Genomic DNA, 18,657 nt, shown 5'->3' on the forward strand with positions numbered 1-18,657 from the left:
AAAGAAAACACAAATCAATAGTTCAGCAGAACCTTATGATGACACAGAAAGTCACTGAATTAAAATAAAATGTGATGGTGCACCCCAGCCCCCGTGGTCCACGCCCCCCACCCCCACCAACCCCACCAGTGTCTGAAGACCTTGACCGTGCTGGTGAGGACCATGTGCTCCTTCTCCGTGGACACCCAAGCGCAGACATAATCAAGAAAGAGGTCAAACAGTCAGGAACAATGAGCCCCTCCACAGCCTGATACCTGTTAATGACCACCTTGGCCTATCGTGTCCGATTTTGGGCACTGAACCTTACGAAGGATGACAAGCCCTCAGACAGTGTTAAAAGGGGAGTTGCCTGAATTATGTCCGTGTGAGGGAGGTTAATAATGTGACAGACTGGAGAAAATCCGTAGGAAGACAAGGAACAGGCCTCCGAGAAAGCCCTCAAACTTGTCCGTCCCTCCCTGCTTCGGATACCATTGATCAGGAGGGTGAGCCTGTGCAGTGCAGCCAAAATTTTAAGGAGCAGGCTATTCAAAAACAACTAATAAGGGGCTGCACATGGAAACAATCTGTATGAATACGAGACACTGTTTCATCCAAGCCACAAAAACTACACATGGCCCAGAATCCCTTGCTGAGCCTGTCATTGCACAGGGCTCCTGCGTCCATCACTCTCCATCCTGCATCCCCAATGAAAAAGGGAGGAAATTCTTTGCAGAGGGCCTTCCACTGGGGAACTCCAAACCATGAAGGGAAAACATCATGCCAAGGCAAAAAAATTTACAATATGCTCCAGGGTTTAGTAATTTGACCCAGGGATTTGTTTCCACATTAAAAGCCTTCATGGCTTAATTTGTGATAACAAGGTGTAGAGCTGGATGAACACAGCAGGTCAAGCAGCATCAGGAGAGCAGGAAAGCTCAGGTTTCGGGTTGAGACACTTCTTCAGAAATGGGGGAGGGGAAGAGTGTTCTGAAATAAATAGGGAGAGAGGGGGAGGCACATAGAAGATGGATAGAACAGAAGATAGGTGGAGAAGAGACAGACAGTTCAAAGACGTGGGTGTGGAGCCAGTAAAGCTGAGTGTAGATGGGGAGTTAGGGAGGGGATAGGTCAGTCCAGGGAGGATGGGCAGGTCAAGGGGGCGGGATGAGGCTAGTAGGTAGTAAATGGAGGTGCTGCTTGAGGTGGGGGTAGGGAATAGGTGGGAGGAAGGACAGGTTAGGGAGGCAGGGATGAGCTGGGCTGGTTTTCGGATGCAGTGGGGGGAGGGGACATTTTGAAGCTTGTGAAATCTATATTGATACCATTGGGCTGCAGGGTTCCTAAGCGGAATATGAGTTGCTGTTCCTGCAACCTTCAGGTGATATCGTTGCAGCACTGCAGGAAGCCCAGGATAGACATGTCGTCTGAGGAATGGGAGGTGGAGTTGAAATGGTTCGCAACTGAGACGTGCAGTTATTTGTTGCAAACTGAAAGTAGGTGTTCCGCAAAGCAGTCCCCAAGCCTCCATTTGGTTTCCCCAGTGTAGAGGAGGCCAAACGGGTACGGCGGAAACAGTATACCACATTGGCAGATGTGCAGGTGAACATCTGCTTGATGTGGAAAGTCTTCTTGGAGCCTGGGATGGGGGTGAGGGAAGAGGTGCAGGGGCAAGTGTAGTACTTCCTGCTGTTGCAGGGGAAAGTGCCGGGTGTGGTGGTTTGGAGGGGAGTGTGGAGCTGACAAGGGAGTCACAGAGAGAGTCCCTCTGGAAAGCAGACAAGGGTAGGGAAGGAAAAATGTGTTTGGTGGTGGGGTTGAATTGCAGATGGCGGAAGTGTCGGAGGATGATGTGTTGCATGGTCCCAAGCTATGCCGGCCTCTTTGTAGGTTACGTGGAACAATCCCTCTTCCATAGCTACCCTGGCCCTGAACGCCACCTCTTCCTCCGTTACATCAATGACTGTTATTGGCGCCACCTTGTGCTCCCACAAGGATCTCGAACAGTTCATCCACTTCACCAACACCTTCCACCCCAATCTTTAGTTCACCTAAACCATCTCTGACGCCTCTCTCCCCTTCCTGGACCTCTCTGTTTCCATCTCTGGCAACCACCTAGAAACCGATATCCATTTCAAGCCCACCAACTCCCACAGTTACCTAGAATACACCTCCTCTCACCCACCTTCCTGCAAAAATTCCATCCCCTATTCCTAATTCCTTCGCTTCTGCTGCATCTGCTCCTAGGATGAGGCATTCCACTCCTGAACATCTCAGATGCCCTCGTTTTCGAAGGACCACAACTTCCCCAATCAGTGGTCGAGAATGCCTTCGACTGTGTCTCCTGCATTTCCTGCAACTCATCCCTCACACCCCCTCCCCACAATATCAACAAAAACAGAATCCCCCTCATCCTCACGTACCACCCCACCAACCTCCGGATCCAACCCTTCACCCTCCGACACTTGTGCCATCTACAATCCGACTCTACCACCAAAGACATTTTCCCTCCCCACCCTTGTCTGCTTTCCGGAGAGACCACTCTCTCAGCGACTGCCTTGTCTGCTCCACACTCCCCTCCAACCCCACCACACCCAGCACTTTCCCCTGCAACTGCAGGAAGTGCTACACCTGCCCCCACACCTCCTCCCTCACCCCCATCCCAGGCCCCAAGAAGATCTTCCACATCAAGCAGATGTTCACCTGCACATCTGTTAATGTGGTATACTGTATCCACTGTTCCAGATGTGGCCTCCTCTACATCAGGAAACCAAGCGGAGTCTTGGGGCCCTCTTTGCAGAACACCTCCGCTTAATTTGCAACAGACAACTGCACCACCCAGTCGAGAACCATTTCCACTCCCCCTCTCATTCCTTAGACATCATGTCCATCCTGGGCCTCCTGCAGTGCCACAACGATGCCACCTGAAGGTTGCAAGAACAGCACCTCATATTTTGTTTGGGAACCCTGCAACCCAATGGTATCAATGTGGACTTCACGAGCTTCAAAAATTCCCCCACTGCATCCCAAAACCAGCCCAGCTCGTCCCCGCCTCCCTAACCTGTCCTCCTTCTCACCTATCCCCTTGTCCCACCACAACCCCACCCCCATCTCCTACCTACTAACCTCATCCCACCCCCACCCCCCCAACCTGTCCATTCTCCTTGGACTGACCTATCTCCTCCCTACGTCCCCAACTATACCCCTGCCTCTTTGACCTGTCTGTCTTCTCTCCACCTAACTTCACCTTTATCCATCTTCTATCTGCCTCCCCCCCTTCCTATTTATTTCAGAACCCCCTTCCCCTCCAGCTCCCCTTTCTGAAGATGGGACTACACCCGAAACCTGAGCTTTCCTGCTCCTCTGATGCTGCTTGGCCTGCTGCGTTCATCCAGCTTCAAATTGAGATTCTCCAGCATCCGCAGTTCCTACTATGGCTTATTGTGTGTTGGAAAGCTCTCTCACTTCTAATTTGATCTCATGATTTCCCTGCGCCAGTAAATTTTGTTGACATTATTTGCAGTGCAAATCCTTCATCAAATGCATCAATATTCTTTGGTCCCAATTTATATTATGTTTACCTTTGTACTTATCTTTAAGTCATATGCTTTCTTTCAAATTCTTGCTCAATTTATTTGTTTGGCATACTTTTGCACATCAAAGTGTTGTCACCACTCACTGAAATATAAATCCCATTGTACTCAAGCCCACAAACACTGAAGTTTCTTTGCTGAAACTGGCTGCTGACAGAGAGCCATTTTGTATCAGTGCTCGTCATTAATTAATGACACATTTTTATGTTTTAAATGATTTTTTAGCTGTTTTGGAAGTGTTAACAGATTATTGGAGCTAAATCAACACACGCTTCAAATGTTTTATTACCTTTTGAATCTTTGAAGGTGGAAAAACAAGGTGATTTTTAAATGGAGATGAATAGATGCACAGAGTACAAAAGAAATGAAACTGTGATAAGCCTTTATAAATCATAGTTAAACTTTAACTGGAGTATTGTGTCTAATTTTGAGCATTGAAGCTTACAAAGGATGAAAAGCCATTAGACAGGATTAAAAGGAGATTTACGCAAATTATATGGGGTGAGGGAGTAAAATAATATGGCAGACTGGAGGGAGACCATAATAATGAATACGCCATTCGACCTCTGGAGCCTGACTACTAATAAGATGATGGCCAATCAATATTCCTCACATCCTGCCTTTTCTCTCATAACCTATGATGTCCCTGCTGTTCCAGATCTATCTCAGCCTTAAATATACAAAAGTACTCTGCTCCCGCAGCTCTAGGTGTCAGGGAGTTCCAAAGAATCATGACCGTCTCAGAGACAAAATTCCTCCTTATCCCAGTCTTAAATTGGTACCCCTTTATTCTGAGATTTGCCTTCTGGCCCCAGCCTCTCCTATGACATGAAACAGCGCCCCCATCAACATTTGTCCTATCAAGCCCCTGAAGAATTCTGTATGTTTCAATGAATGCAGGAACAGTTTATCCTCATTGGGTCAGAAATGGTTTGGAAGTCTAATAGAAGTATTCAAAATATAAAGAACGTACAACCTGTGGATTGAGAGCCCCAGTGGGTCAAGAGATAAGATTTTGGGGTTCCAGGTTCCAGGGCGTCAACAAGCAGTGTGGCACATGGACTGAATGTTTACACCCCAATGAGAACATTTTAAACCCTGATGTTTTATTTTAGTGGTGCGCATGACCGTCCAACACATTTCTGAGACCTGCTTGCTGCTGCAGATTGGAAGTGAAATCATAAGTATTTTAGTTTTAAAACACTTCCAAGTTAGATATCCCCATCTCTGCCCAACCTGCCTCACATTGTCCCTATGGGAAGCAGCTAAATGTCAGCCCCACAGTGAACCTTCGCCACAACACCCCAGAAAAAGATGAACAGCTCTGTTGTTGCAACTTGCAAATTTTCACTCTGGAGTCACATGAAGTTTGGGGTACTTTAACTACACCAGGAAAAATTTTGGAAACACTGTTATCAAGCAAACAAAGAAAAACTGTTTCTACTGATGAGAGGGTCATAATTAGAGGAACTACGTTGGAACTTATTGACTAAAGCATTGTTGTTTTTCAAAGCAAGTTATTGGCCCAAAAACTTTATATCTGACCCGGATCGAATTAATAAGAAATTACTAATTTAGCTTTTAGATGTCTTCTGCATTGGAGATTCCTGAACAGGGGCTCCCTGTTACAAGCTTGTCCAAAAATTCACAGATGCAGTAGTGAAGATGATCTTCAGACGAACCGAACGCCAGCACAGATAGCCACTATGACAGCTCCTGTGAAAGCATATGTATGGAAGGTGAGTGTGGAGTTAGGCTGGCAGTTGGTTGGGAAGGCCAGATACATAAAATACAGGTGCAGGAGTAGGCCATTTGGCCCTTTGTACTGATCATCCAATTCCTGCTTTCTCCCCGTTTCCTTTGTTCCCTTCAGCCCTAAGAAATATATCTAGTTCCTTCTTGACAACATTCAATGTTTTGGCCTCAACCGTTTTCTGTGGTAGAGAATTCCACAGGCTTACCACTCTTTGGGTGAAGAAATTTCTCCTCATCTCTGTCCTAAAAGGCCTACCCTTTATCTATAGACTGTGACCCCTAGTTATGGATTCCATCCTTAAGAACATCCTTCCTGCACCTACCCTGTTTAGTCCTGTTAGAATTTTATCGGTTTCTATGAGATACCCCCTCATTCTTCTACACGCAAGTGAATATAGTCCTAACCTATCCAGTCTCTCCCTGTATTTCAGTCTACGCATCCCAGGAATTAGCCTGATTAAACTTCTTTGCACTCCGTCAATATCCAGAACATCCTTCCTCAGATAAGGAGACCAAAACTGCCCACAATACTTGAGGTGTGGTCTTACCAATGCCCATTGCTGTTACAGTAAGACCTGCCCCCTTACTTGAATCCTCTTGCTACGAAGGCCAATGTACCATCAACCTTCTTCACCACCTTCAGCACCTGCATTGCTACTTCCCAAGACTGTAGGAGGACCCCAGTTCTCACGGCACCACCCCTTTTCCCAATCTATCGCCATTCAGACAATTATCTGCCTGCTCGTTTTTGCCACCAAGTTGGATAATCACACACTTATTCACATTATGCTGCATCTGCAGTCTATTTGCCCACTTAACTTTCCCAACATCACTAAAGGATTTCTGCATCCCCCTCAGAGCATATCCTCCATCCAACTTTGTGTCGTCTGCAAACTGGGAGATGAGGCATGTAGTTGCAATATCTAAATTGTTAATATATATTGGGGCCCAAACACTATGCCTGTGGTACCTCTAGTCACTGCCTGCCACTCAGAAAAAAAGACCTGCTTATTCCTATCCTTTATTTCTGTTTGCCAAACAGCTTTTAATCCATTTCAACATAAATTTGGAACACTAATCTCCTACGTGTCACCTTACTGAAAGCCTTCTGAAAATCCAAGTAGCACATCCACCAGCTTCCCCGACCCACTCTACTCGTTACATCCTCAAAACATTCCAGACTGTCAAGCATGATTTTCCGTTCATAAATCCATGCTATCCTGTCTCGTCACTATCATTCAAATTCTTTTAATACCTCTTTTACAATAGATGCTAGCAATTTCCCACCATTGATGTCAAGTCAACTAGTCTGGAATTCTTTTGTTTTCTCTCTGCCTTTCTTCTTAACAAGTGGGGTTACATTAGCTCCTGTCTACTCCATAGGAACTGTTTCAGAGTCTACAGAAATTTGCAAGATGACCATCTGTGTTTTGCAGGGCTACTTCCTTAAGTCCCCTGGGATGAAGGTATTCAGGCCCTAGGGATTTACTTGTCTTCAATCCTGCTAGTTTCCTCAACTCCACTTCCTTACTATTGCTAATTTCTTTCAATTTTTCCTTCTCACTAGGCCCGGTGTCTCCCCTCCGCTCCCACCCCACCCTAAATGTTTAGTATGTTATTTGTGCTTCCTTTGTGAAGAGGAACTTCAGCATACATATAACTGGTCGTCCATCCCTTTGTCCCCCATTATAAATTCACATTTTTCTGACTACAGGTTATCTATATTCATCTTTACTAATTTTGATTTTCGCCATATCTATAGAAGCTTTACAATAATTTTGTATGTTCCATGCTAGCTTACTCCAGTACTCTATTTTCCTCCATTAATAAGTCTCTTTATGGCCCTTTGCTAGAATCTAAACTGTTCCCAATCCTCAGATCTGTTGCTTTTTTGGCTAAACGGTATTTCACTTTCTTGGATTTCTACTACCCCTAATATCCCTTTTTAGCCATGGTCTAACAACATTTCCTGTCTTATTTTTATGCCAGATTGAATGAATAACTTTTGAAGTTCGACCATAGACTCTTTAAATGTTTGCCATTGCCTATCTACTATCATCCTTCCAAATGACAATCCCCAATTTCTCATTGTCAGCTTGTTCGGCATACCATCAGAATTTCCTTCATTTAAATTCAGGACCCTAGTCTCTGAAATGAGGTACTAGGTGGGTGAGAGTTCCAGGTGGATGGGTTGGGCAGCATGTAGGACTTTGAGCGAGGTGTGAGTTGGGTAGGGTGAGAGGTGCGTAGGGTGCCAGGTGAGTGAGATGGGCAAGTGGTGTGTCGGTTTAATAATTACCCAAGAGTTAGAGTGGGCTTTTAATCCCCTAACATTTCCTAGGAAACTATTAAGATTAGTTGAGTCAGAGCCTTCTGAAGTTTCTAAATTTAAGGTGTTGACTCAGAGGCTTCAGGAGCTTTACCTACTGAAATTTCACCTTCCTGAACAATTTTTGTCGAGTTTACCATGTTAGGGATTTTCATGGTTCCAATGCACAGCTCCAGTCTGTGCTGCCCCAGTGGCCATTTGGCTATCAGAATATCTGGGCTATTATGATCTGGATTGTGCTGCCTGACTTTCGAAACAGAATGGATGGGGAAAGAACAGCTGAACGAAACTAATTGAATAGCTCTCTCAACTGTATGCAAGTGTGTCATAGTTTCCTTCTGCCTTCTATGTTCCGCCGCCCTAAGGTTTAATAGTTACCTTGAGGTTTACATATCATAGACTCATAGAGATGTAGAGCACGGAAACAGATTATTCAGTTCAACTCGTCCATGTTGACCAGATATTTTACATTAAGCTTGTCACATTTCCTTCTAAACCCTTCCTATTCATATACCCATCCAGATGCCTTTTAAATGTTCTAACTATATCAGCCTCTACCACTTTCTCTGGCAATTCAGTCCATACACAAACCACCCTCCGTGTGAAAAAGTTGCCCTTAGGTCCCTTTCAAATCTTCCCCCTCTCATCTTACACCAATGCCCTCTAGTTTTGGACTCCCTTACCCCAGGAAAAACACCTTATAATTTTACACTCTCCATGCTGCTTGTGATTTTGTAAACCTCGATATGGTCATCCAACACTCCAGGGAAAATAGCCCCAGCCTATTCAGCCTCTTGCTGTTGCTCAAACCCTCCAACCCTAGCAACATCCTTTGAAATCTTTTCTAAACCTTTCAAGTTTCACAACATCTTTCCCATTGCAGGGAGACCATAACTGAACACTGTATTCCAAAAGTGGCCTAACCAATGTCCTGTACAACTGCAACACAATATCCCAACTCCTATACTCAACGCACTGACGAATAAAGGCAAGCATTCCAAATGCCTTCTTCACTATCCTGCCTACCTGCAACTCCACTTTCAAGGCACTATGAAACTGCATTGTAAGGTCCCTTTGTTCGTCAACACTCCTTAGGACCTTACCATTAAGTGTATAAGCCCTCCGCTGATTTGCCTTTCCAAAATACAGCACTTCACATTTATCTAGTGTGATAGAGTCACATTTACAAATGAAATAGACTAGACTATAGGGAGCTGATCTTTTAAGTTTAAGAAAATAGGCTCCTTTTATCAGAAACTGAGGAATTTTCATCTTCTGAGCAGGCCACACAGTCAAAATTAATTAAAGGCCATTCTAGACCCCTCCGCAGACAATTTGGCCTTATAAAATACTGTAGTAAAGTACATTGTCAGGGGTGTTGTCTTTTGGGTAAGATGTTAAACCAAAGCTTTTACTGCCTTCTCAGAGGGATGTCACCAGCATACATATCAATGTGATTTCAGATGTAGATTAAAAATAGATCAGAGCAAAGGATAAATCCTGTTGAAACATCAAGGACTGCAGAATGGGACTGTGAAGATAAACTCTGGATGGTGATTCTGCAGCTGTTATCAGCTAGATTAGGATGGAGCTGCATGAAAGTCAAGTGCAGCTGAATGGTGCTGGACAACTGTTGGAAGAAGATGATTTGATCATCTGAGTCAAAAGTTGCAGAGAGGTCGAGAGGGATGAGACAAGCCTGTTTGTCTTAGTCACAATCATGTAGTCATTTGTGACTTGCAGTTTTTAGTGGGGGTGGAAGTGTGGCTGGAGACATTCAGAATACTGATTTCCAGGAAACTACAGAAATGAGTCAGGAGGTAGCAACGTGTTCAAAGAGGTTGACAAACGAAGGTTTGTGATGAGATGGTAGTTTCATTAGTTTACAGGGTTGGTTAGGTCAAGAGTTCATCTTGTGAGGTAAGGAGTGAAGATAGCTGTGTTGAAGAAAGGGGCAGAACCAGAGGAAAAAAACTGTTAACAATGCCACTTAACATAGGAACCTGGAGGGGAAAGTTAGGTAGTCAGTAGTTTCATGGAATTTGGGATAAAGGAGCAGAGGATTCATGGGTCTAGTGAAAAAAAAAGCTTTGGAGAATATGTAGAGGCAGTAGGAGAGAAAAATAGAGAACAATTGTTTGAAGGCAAGGGGGGAACATTAAATAAAGCTTGATGCTGTTGTCTCAGGGGAGAGAGGGAGGTAGCAGAGGCAGCTGCTGGGATGTGCTCAATCTTGGTAGCAATGGAATGCATGAGCTTGACACACTGGGGATGGAAGAAACCTCAGGGGGGAAGATATGTCTTGCAATCAAAAAAATCTGTACCTGGGCACTCCAGGCTCATCCTGAAATAGTGATCAGATTTTACAACTAGTCAGGTACACAATTTCTCAGTTTCCTTCAGCCTCATGTACTTGGCACCAGCTTGGGCTCTGTGCAGAATGATGTTTCAGTGTTACAGTGTCACCACAGGCTATATGCTTACAGTTTAATGTGATTAATGTGTTTCAGCTTTACAGGAAAGTGCATTTTTTAATTTGATGTGATTCATCAAATTAAAAGCCCTGCAGTACTCATCTGCTTTTAGCATGATTCTTAAACTGCGCCTTTCCAGCTACAAATAAATGTGCTGAAAATTCTAAAAGATATTGAAAACAATATTGCTGGTGGTGGAGAGGATTGTCTTGCAAAGACTCGACAAGGCCGAATAAAAAGACTTGCTGAAATGAGTAGTCCTTTCCTATTTCGACATCTTTGTACTTGTTGTTAACATCAGATTTCACATTATAAGGCAGTTCCATGTGACTTCACAAAAGGAAAATACCAGTAAAACTGTTCTGTCTCGTCTTATGTACCTTAAAATGAAGATTCAACTTCCAAGTTTTATTTTAAACTGGTTATTTGTTCTCAGTCCACAAAGAAGTGTGAAACACGAGTCAACAATTTTAAGTCTCCTTTTTTTCAGAATTCTTCATATGTGGGAAATATCAGCGGTAAGGTTCTGATGGCAAAGTTATCTTAACAAAACCACATGATGTGCTGAATAGGGAAAATGGATTGTATACCCAGTAGTGACGTTTGCTATTTTCTCCTTTGGGAACTCTTAAGTGTTCGCTTTTAAAATCTATTTTCATTGCAGAGCTAAGTAATTTGACTGATTGCTGGCCCCCAGCCAGGATTAAAGTGGTAGCAAGCCTCTATATGATGGTGGCAGATCATCTGAAAATTCCATGCACTTTTGCTCACACTGCTGCTGTAATTTCAGCCAATTATGTCACTTCTCCAAAGTTTTCATTGATCTTCAGTTAAAAGTCAAGAAAATATAACCCCGGTGTACCCCAGTGCATTTACATCAGCTGCACCAATTACCTGGTGCTGCATTAAAATAGGGCCATTACTGAGTGTGTTTCATGATTGGAATGTGTGGTCCTCCTGGGAATCAACTGCCTGATCATTGGCTGTTACTGCATTCTCCGACAGGAGGCTTCTCGCAACATGGTGTCTACGAATAGAATACTTGACACCTTTAGATATGTGAATATTGTTTATATTCTTTAACAAGCATATTGAAGCCTGCAGATGACATTTTGGAGATTGGAAGACAAAACTTCCCTTGCCAAAACCAAAGGATATTGGTAAAAATTTGACTTACCTTATCATTGATATCATTTCTTGGTTTTATTCAAAACTAAAATGATTTCATACCGCAGTGTAGTTCAAGAATCCTTCTCAGATTACAAGTTAACTGATCAGCAGATTGTTTCGAAATAACAGTTCACAAAATGATAGAGAAACTTAACAGGCTCTGACAGCATGAATAGAGAAGAAAACAGCATTAAGGTTTCAAGTCCATTCGAACCATTTATGGGCTCAAAACATTAACTCTGTTATTCTCTCCATAGAGGGACCAGTCCTGTCGACTTGCTCCGGATCTCCAGTATCCACAGTACTTTGCTGTTATTTCAGCAGATTATTTATGTTCACATCGTGTTGCTATCTGTTGTTGAAAATGAAGCAGTTTGTTTTCAGAATGAGTCAGTTTTACAATGGAAGGAAGAATACTGGCACTTTTGTTTTCTCTTGCTATCATTCTGGGTGAGTATTTTAAGTCAGGATTTTAGTTCTGCGTGCAGATGTGAAAACATGTGCCTATTTTAACATGACACCATGTACAAAAGAATGGACAGCGTCTTAATCTCCGTAATTGTCAGTATCATTTTGAATTATGTAGATGCAAGTTCATAAAACCGACGTTAGTGCAACAAGCCTCAACACATGGTTAAGGCACAGTACAATGTATTCTGTGGCTCTGTTAGGAGATTGCATCAAAGGTCCACGAAGGGCCTTCCCTCACATTGCACCTCTCACCCGCCAAGTCTTTTTTGCCCATGGTTGCACGGACTACCTAGGCCATCCAGCTTTATCCTGGCAGGGTCCCTAACACTCACTGCACAGCCCACATCATCATCTGACTGGAGTACTGGCAGTAACCATTGCTCCCAGTGGCACTGTTGGTATGGAAGAACAGTCAGCATCTGATTGCCTGGTAGTTTTTTTGAGGCAAGATGCATGCTCTTAAGAGAAGGAATTTCGACCTGTAGCTGTTAATGGCAAATTAGCTGTTCGATGGTTGCAAGGCATCAACTTTCAGCTGGGGTTGCGGGTTGGGGTAAGTGCTGGGTATGTGGGAGGAAATGTGAAGATTCTAGTGCCCTGTTAAATCCAGCTCACAGAATGGTTACAGTAGGGGAGGCCATTCAACTCAGTGTCAGTTCTGACTCCTCACAAGAGCAGTTCACTAACTCCCAACTTTACCCTCAGGCAATTGCAATGACCTTACAGCATTTGAAAATGTTCAAAAAAGAGCCATAGCTTTGTAAGCAAATTATTTAAAGATTGTTGGTGTAGTGGTAATGTCACTAGACTAGGAATCCACAACCTCAGCCTTTCATGTTCTGAGAACATGAGTTTAAAACCCACGACAACAGTGAGTGGAATTTTAAATTCAGTTAGCAAATCTGGAATTGAAAATTAGTCATCTGACTAAGCCAGTAATGGTACTGACAAAATGATACTGACAATTACGGAGATTGAATGGATTAATGTTGAAACTATCAACATTGATATAAAAACCCACTGGGCTCACTAATATCTTTCATGGAACGAAATTTGCTGTACATACTTGGTCTGACCTCCATGTGATTTCAGACCCGTAGCAATATGGCCAAGCAAGCCCTTCATTTTCAATGGTAATTACAGTTAGGCAACAAAAGCTGGCCTTGTTAGTGATAGCCACATCTGATGAAAGAATTAATGATGTGAAAAGGAATGAGCTGTTACAGGAAGTGGTAGAGGTGGTTACAATTACAACATTTAAAAGGCATCTAGATGGATATATGAATAGGATGGGTTTAGGGGGATATGAGCCAAATGCTGGCAAATGGGGCTAGGTCAGATTGGGATGTCTGGTCAGCACAGACAAGTTGGACAGAAGAACTTGTTTCCATGCTGCATAACTCTATGGCAATTACTCTAAAAATATTTAGATACCTACCTACATTAGGTGTTTTTGGCCATTTGGAATTCTGAATGTGATTCCAGATAGAATTGGATGGTCACAGTGAAACAGAGTTTGCTGTAGCACTGACCTATTAGAGTCTGCCATGAGTTATGTTTGCACTTGCACATATAGACCAGTAAATGTTTTGTCAAGCAAAATGCTGAAGGTGTGAATTGATAACAGCAGCATAGGAAACCAGTTATTTGAGACCTCAGTGAATAAAGCAAACAACTGTGTAATTCAGATTGAAATATTATGAAAGAAATAATGCAAGGGTTGACAGAGTACAAAAGTAAGGAAGTCTTGTTAAAACTCAGCTTCAACTGGAGTGTATATCCCACACATTTTGGAAAGAATATGGCAGCACTGGGAAGGGTGCAGAAAAGATTCATGAAGGTGATTCCATGAATAGATAAGGTTTAGAGGGAAGTGGGCCAAATGATGGCAAAAGGAACTAACTAGTTTAGTAAACTTGGTTAGCACAGACGAATTGGACCAAGAGGTCTGTTTCCATGATGTATGACTTTATGACTGAGAAGAAGTGCAAATGAGCAATGGTTTATTCAAAGTCACATCATGTAAAGAAAAAGAGATAAATAACTGGATATTATGTGAACACAAATGGTTTTAAAAAATAAAATGGTTAATAAGTTTACAGATGACACCAAAATTGGAGGTGTAGAGGACAGCCAAGAAGGTTACCTCAGAGTACAACAGGATCTTGATCAGATGGGCTAATGAGCCAGAGAGTGGAGTTGCAGATTAATTGAGATAAATATGAGGTGCTGCATTTTGGAAAGGCAAAACAGGGAGGCCTTATACGCTTAGTGGTAAGGTCCCGGGAAGTATTGCTGAACAAACAGACCTTGGAGCACAAGTTCATAGTTCCTTGAAAGTGGAGTCCCAGGTAGACAGGATATTGAGGAAGGCATTTGGTCATGCTTACCATTGGTCAGTGCACTCAGTATAGGGTTGAGAGATTATGTTGTGTCTGTACAGGACATTGGTTTGGCCACTTTTGGAATATTGCCTGCAATTCTAGTCTCCTTGCTAAAAGAGAGATGCTGTGAAACTTGAAAGGGTTCAGAAATGATTTCCAAGGATATTGCCAGGGTTGGAGGGTTTGACCTATAGGGAAAAGCTGAAAAGACTGGTGTTATTATCTCTGGAGTGTTGGGGGCTGAGGGATGACCTTTTAGAAGTTTATAAAATCATAAGGGGCATAGATAGGGTGAAAAGCCAAGGTCTTTTCTCTGGCATGGGGGAGTCTAAAACTAGAGGGCGTAGGTTTAAGGTGAGAAAGGAATCATTGAAAAGGGACCTAACGGGCAGCTTTTTCACGCAGAGGGTGGAGTGTGTATGGTATGAGAAAGTGGTGGAGGCTGCTAAAGTTACAACATTTAAAAGACAGCTGGATGAGTATATGAATAGGTAGGGTTTAGAGGGATATGGGCCAAATGCTGGCAAATGTGACTAGATAATTTAGGATATTTGGCCAGCATGGGTGAGTTGGACCGAAGTGTCTGTTTCAATGCTGTACAACTCTATAATTCTAAAAGGGTAATTACAGTTTGGCAACAAAAGCTGGCCTCGTTAGTGATAGCCACATCCGATGAAAGAATAAGTTATGTGAATGGAATGAATTGTTAGAGGAAGTGGTAGAGGCGGGTGCAATTACAACATTTAAGAGGCATCTAGCCAATCATCTTCCAACTGACCCATGAACTCAGGCCAGAAGGAGGGTGAGCAGGCTCACAGTTGGCAGTATACTCACCACATTTAATGAAACAATAATGGGTCAGTCAAGCTTATTAAATACAGTTGGCATGGGCAGTTGGACTCGGTCAGCAAGTCTATTTTTTAAAAAATATGTCACTAAAATGGTGAGAAGAAAGTAGGTACAACATTTGAGGTGCCCTCTGCACATCAGCAGCACTCTCACACCCATGGAGATAGTACTCCATTTCCTTCCCGCCTCTCTGCTCCTCTTCTCTAGGCTTTCCAAACCCTCCTAGCACCAACACGTTGGACACACCTCACTTCAGTATCTATGCTGTCTTCTTCCTGAGTAGTCCTTCACTACCCAATGCTACTGTTTCTGTTAGTACTGCAGTCACACCAAGGAAGAAGACAGCATGGATACTGTACTGAGGTAATGTCAGTTCTGTCAAAAACCTTGCTAAAATCCATGTACACTAACTCATGCAAGCTACCTTCAACTTTCTTTACTATTTTCTCAAAAGATTCACAGAAGTAAACAGAAGAAAGGTCCTGACCCGAAATGTCAGCTTTCCTGTTCCTGTGATGTTGCCTGGCCTGCTGAGTTCCTCCAGCTCCACACTGTGTTATCCTTAAATTCATGCTGACTACATTTGATTAATCCATGTCTTTCAAAACAACAATCTACACTGTCCCTCAGAATTTCTGCAGCTGAGGAATGTCAGTTCTGAGTTGACGAGCTGGTGCCTAAACTTCGAATGATGCAATGCACAAGGGTGAGAGACAGTGACCTACATGCTTTCTGCCAGGAGGCAGTAACCTCTCCTGAGGTTCAGTTCTGCAGACTTGGCTCAGGGTCAGGGACATGAAAGTGAACTAGGTATGCAGATCCAGAACAACGTTCAAAATACATGGGTACTCAGGAGGTTTCACTCCTGAAACCTCTAAGACACCATGAAAAAAATTAATCATCAACCACCGAAAAGTCACTGCCTGAGAACAAAATTGCATTGTACCACGTTAAGTTCCCTGTCCTTGGCTTCAGTGAAATGAAAGCTAAAACTGTGCCTTCCTTAAAAATACAGATTTTGCAGCTGGTGTTATGAGAAACTGTTACATGTGTATTGATTGTCAGAAACAGAGAATTCTAGCCTAAGTTCTCTGTCCTGTATATGACTGGTCTTGTATTCCAGCTCAAGACTTCTGCACTTCAGCCACATTTTAAAATGATTTCAAAAGTAACTTTAGAAATGTATTTTAACTTGAAAGAGTCTACATTCCACTCTGATGGGATGCATCCTAGGATGTTACAAAGAACATAATTCAATGCAGCACAGGATCAGGTCCTTTGCCTTCCCCCCACCGTCCACATCTGTGCTGACCATGATGCCATTCTGAACTAATCCCATCTGTCTGCACATGGCCTGTATACATCTATTCCCTGCCTGTCTAAATGCCTCTTAAACAATGCTAATGTATATACTTCTACCACCTGCCCTGACAGAATGTTCCAGTCACCTACCTCCATCTATGTAAAAAAAGCTTGGGTCGCACATCTTTTTAAATTTCCTCTCTGATTTTAAATGAAATTCCCCTCATTGAAATTTTCTGCCTTGAAAAATGCCTCTCATAACTCTATATACTTCTATCAGGTCGTACTTCAACCTTTGATGTTCTAGCAAAAACAATCCGAGTTTGTCCAGGAAAACAAAAGCAGTGGATGCTGGAAATCAGAAACAAAAGCGAGGATTTCCCACCATTACAGTTGACAGGACTTTCAGCTGTGTCTGAACCACCTTCTGCAATTTGGCCCTCACCCCTCTCTTCCCTCTTACGACAGCGGTAGGGTTCCCTGGTCTACACTTTCCAACCCCCTCTGAATTCACACCGATTAGATCATTAGCTGTCAGTTCTGCCACTTCCAATGGGATGCCATCACTATACGCTTATTCCCTCCTCTCCCTTGACAGCCTTCTACTGAGACCATTCACTCCGGGACACCTCTTACTTCACTCCCAAAACCTCCCCACAACCCCAAGGCACCTTTCCATGCAATAACAAAAGGTGTGACAGCTGCCCACTTACTTTCTCCCTCCTCCCTATCCAAGGCTCCAGACACACCTTTCAGGTGAACAGATTTACCTGTGAATAGAATAGAATAGAAATTTATTGTCATGTTCAGAATCAGTGGATGGAATGGCATAATTCTGCTCCTATATTTTAGGACCTACCTCTAGCCGAGGTTAAAAACATTTGTGTGGGTTGGAGAGGGAGGGGAAGGATCCAACTATTGTGGTCTCCATAGGTACTAATAATGTGGAAGGACTAGGAAAGGAATTCTGTTGAGAAACTACAAGCAGCTCAGGGCTAAACTAAAAGCAGAACCACAAAGTTAATAATCTGCAGATTACTACCTAGGCCATGTGCAAACTGGCACAAAATAAATAAGATTAGAGAGATTGGTGTGAGAGAAAATGGGCTCTGATTGACATGGCACTGTGTACCACAGCTGGAGAAATAGAGCTATTTCGTTGGGAGGGGCTTTATGTGAACCATGCTATGACCAGTGTCCTGGCAAATAGTATGCCTAGGATTATATAATGCTTTAAATTAATTATTGGGCAGGAGGGTTCAATGGAACAATTTTTTTTAAAATCAGAAAGACATCAGAGAGTGCAGAGATTCAGGGCAGTAAAGGCATGAATGACAATCAAAATATGTATTGCCGGCTCATTTACTTGAAATACCTCACCATTTTTCCAAGATCTGCATCAGCATTAACTACCACACCAACTACTCACCCCCTTCAATCCATCTTTTCTCTCATTACAGGAAAATACAGCACTTAACAGGACAGCGAGCACCCACGTGGGTTGACAGGCACTGGACATTATGCTGACCATACCCACCCCCACACTTGAGGAGTGAATGCTGCCACTCAGCGGAAGTCTGGGAATGCTGAGACATCCAAGCTCTGCAAAGCAAGTTAGTACCAGTCTTCATTCCACACTAACTGTCTCATTCATCCCTTTGCAGTCTCTTTCACTGCACACGACTTGTAAGCGTTTTCTACAATGCCATCTCTCTCTCTCTGTGTCTTACAGGCACCAGTCGTATGTCAGCTACTCCGCAGTGAAACAGTCAGCACCACTCGCTGCCAACAGAAGCCACATCAGCATCTGAGAACAAGAGACCTTAGAGGAAGCATTGACAAGGTTGCCTTGTGCACCCCTCAAGTCGTGACACCTCAGTGCAACTGTTAGGCTTAGAAGGCTTGGGACTGCAATCTGGTAAGCTCCTCACTAAGAAAGTTCTGCAGCTGGCTGATGAATAAAAAACATAGGTCACTGGCACTCTGAGCTGCCAGAAACCAGGCACATTCTCAACCAAGGCAAGAGGGGACTCTGTTGTGTCATCAGTCAGGGGCTTGGTTCACATCCACAGGGATGAACAGGAGTGGCAGACAGATATGTGGGATGTAACAGTCCTCTCTGCCCAATAGTCCTCTTTGCTGCAGTGCAGTGAAACATGTGAGTGTCTATCTGCCTCCATGGCCAAGTTGGCTGCAACTGTGGAGAACCAAGTGGAGCACCAACAGGGTCTTCAGGAAAGGCACATACATTTGCACTCCAGTCCTCCAGCCATTGGTCCTCAGAACTGAAGGCATTACGACAGGGAGCCAGGGATCCTCGTGAGCACCCCAAGTGCCCAATTCTAACAAGA

General features: G+C 43.5%; 1 long non-coding RNA gene across 1 annotated transcript in view; it reads left to right on the forward strand.

The window, feature by feature from the left end:
- The window catches only part of LOC125455305 (uncharacterized), a 72,286-nt gene extending 53,934 nt beyond the window's left edge, over positions 1–18,352 (forward strand). The window contains exons 3-4 of the long non-coding RNA XR_007248218.2: positions 17,767–17,919; positions 18,039–18,352. This is a non-coding gene — a long non-coding RNA (uncharacterized LOC125455305). The remainder of the gene's footprint in view (positions 1–17,766; positions 17,920–18,038) is intronic.
- The last annotated feature ends 305 nt before the right edge of the window (positions 18,353–18,657 follow it).

This window comes from Stegostoma tigrinum, chromosome 10, assembly GCF_030684315.1.
Source record: "Stegostoma tigrinum isolate sSteTig4 chromosome 10, sSteTig4.hap1, whole genome shotgun sequence".
In the NCBI taxonomy this organism is placed as follows: Eukaryota; Metazoa; Chordata; class Chondrichthyes; order Orectolobiformes; family Stegostomatidae; genus Stegostoma; species Stegostoma tigrinum.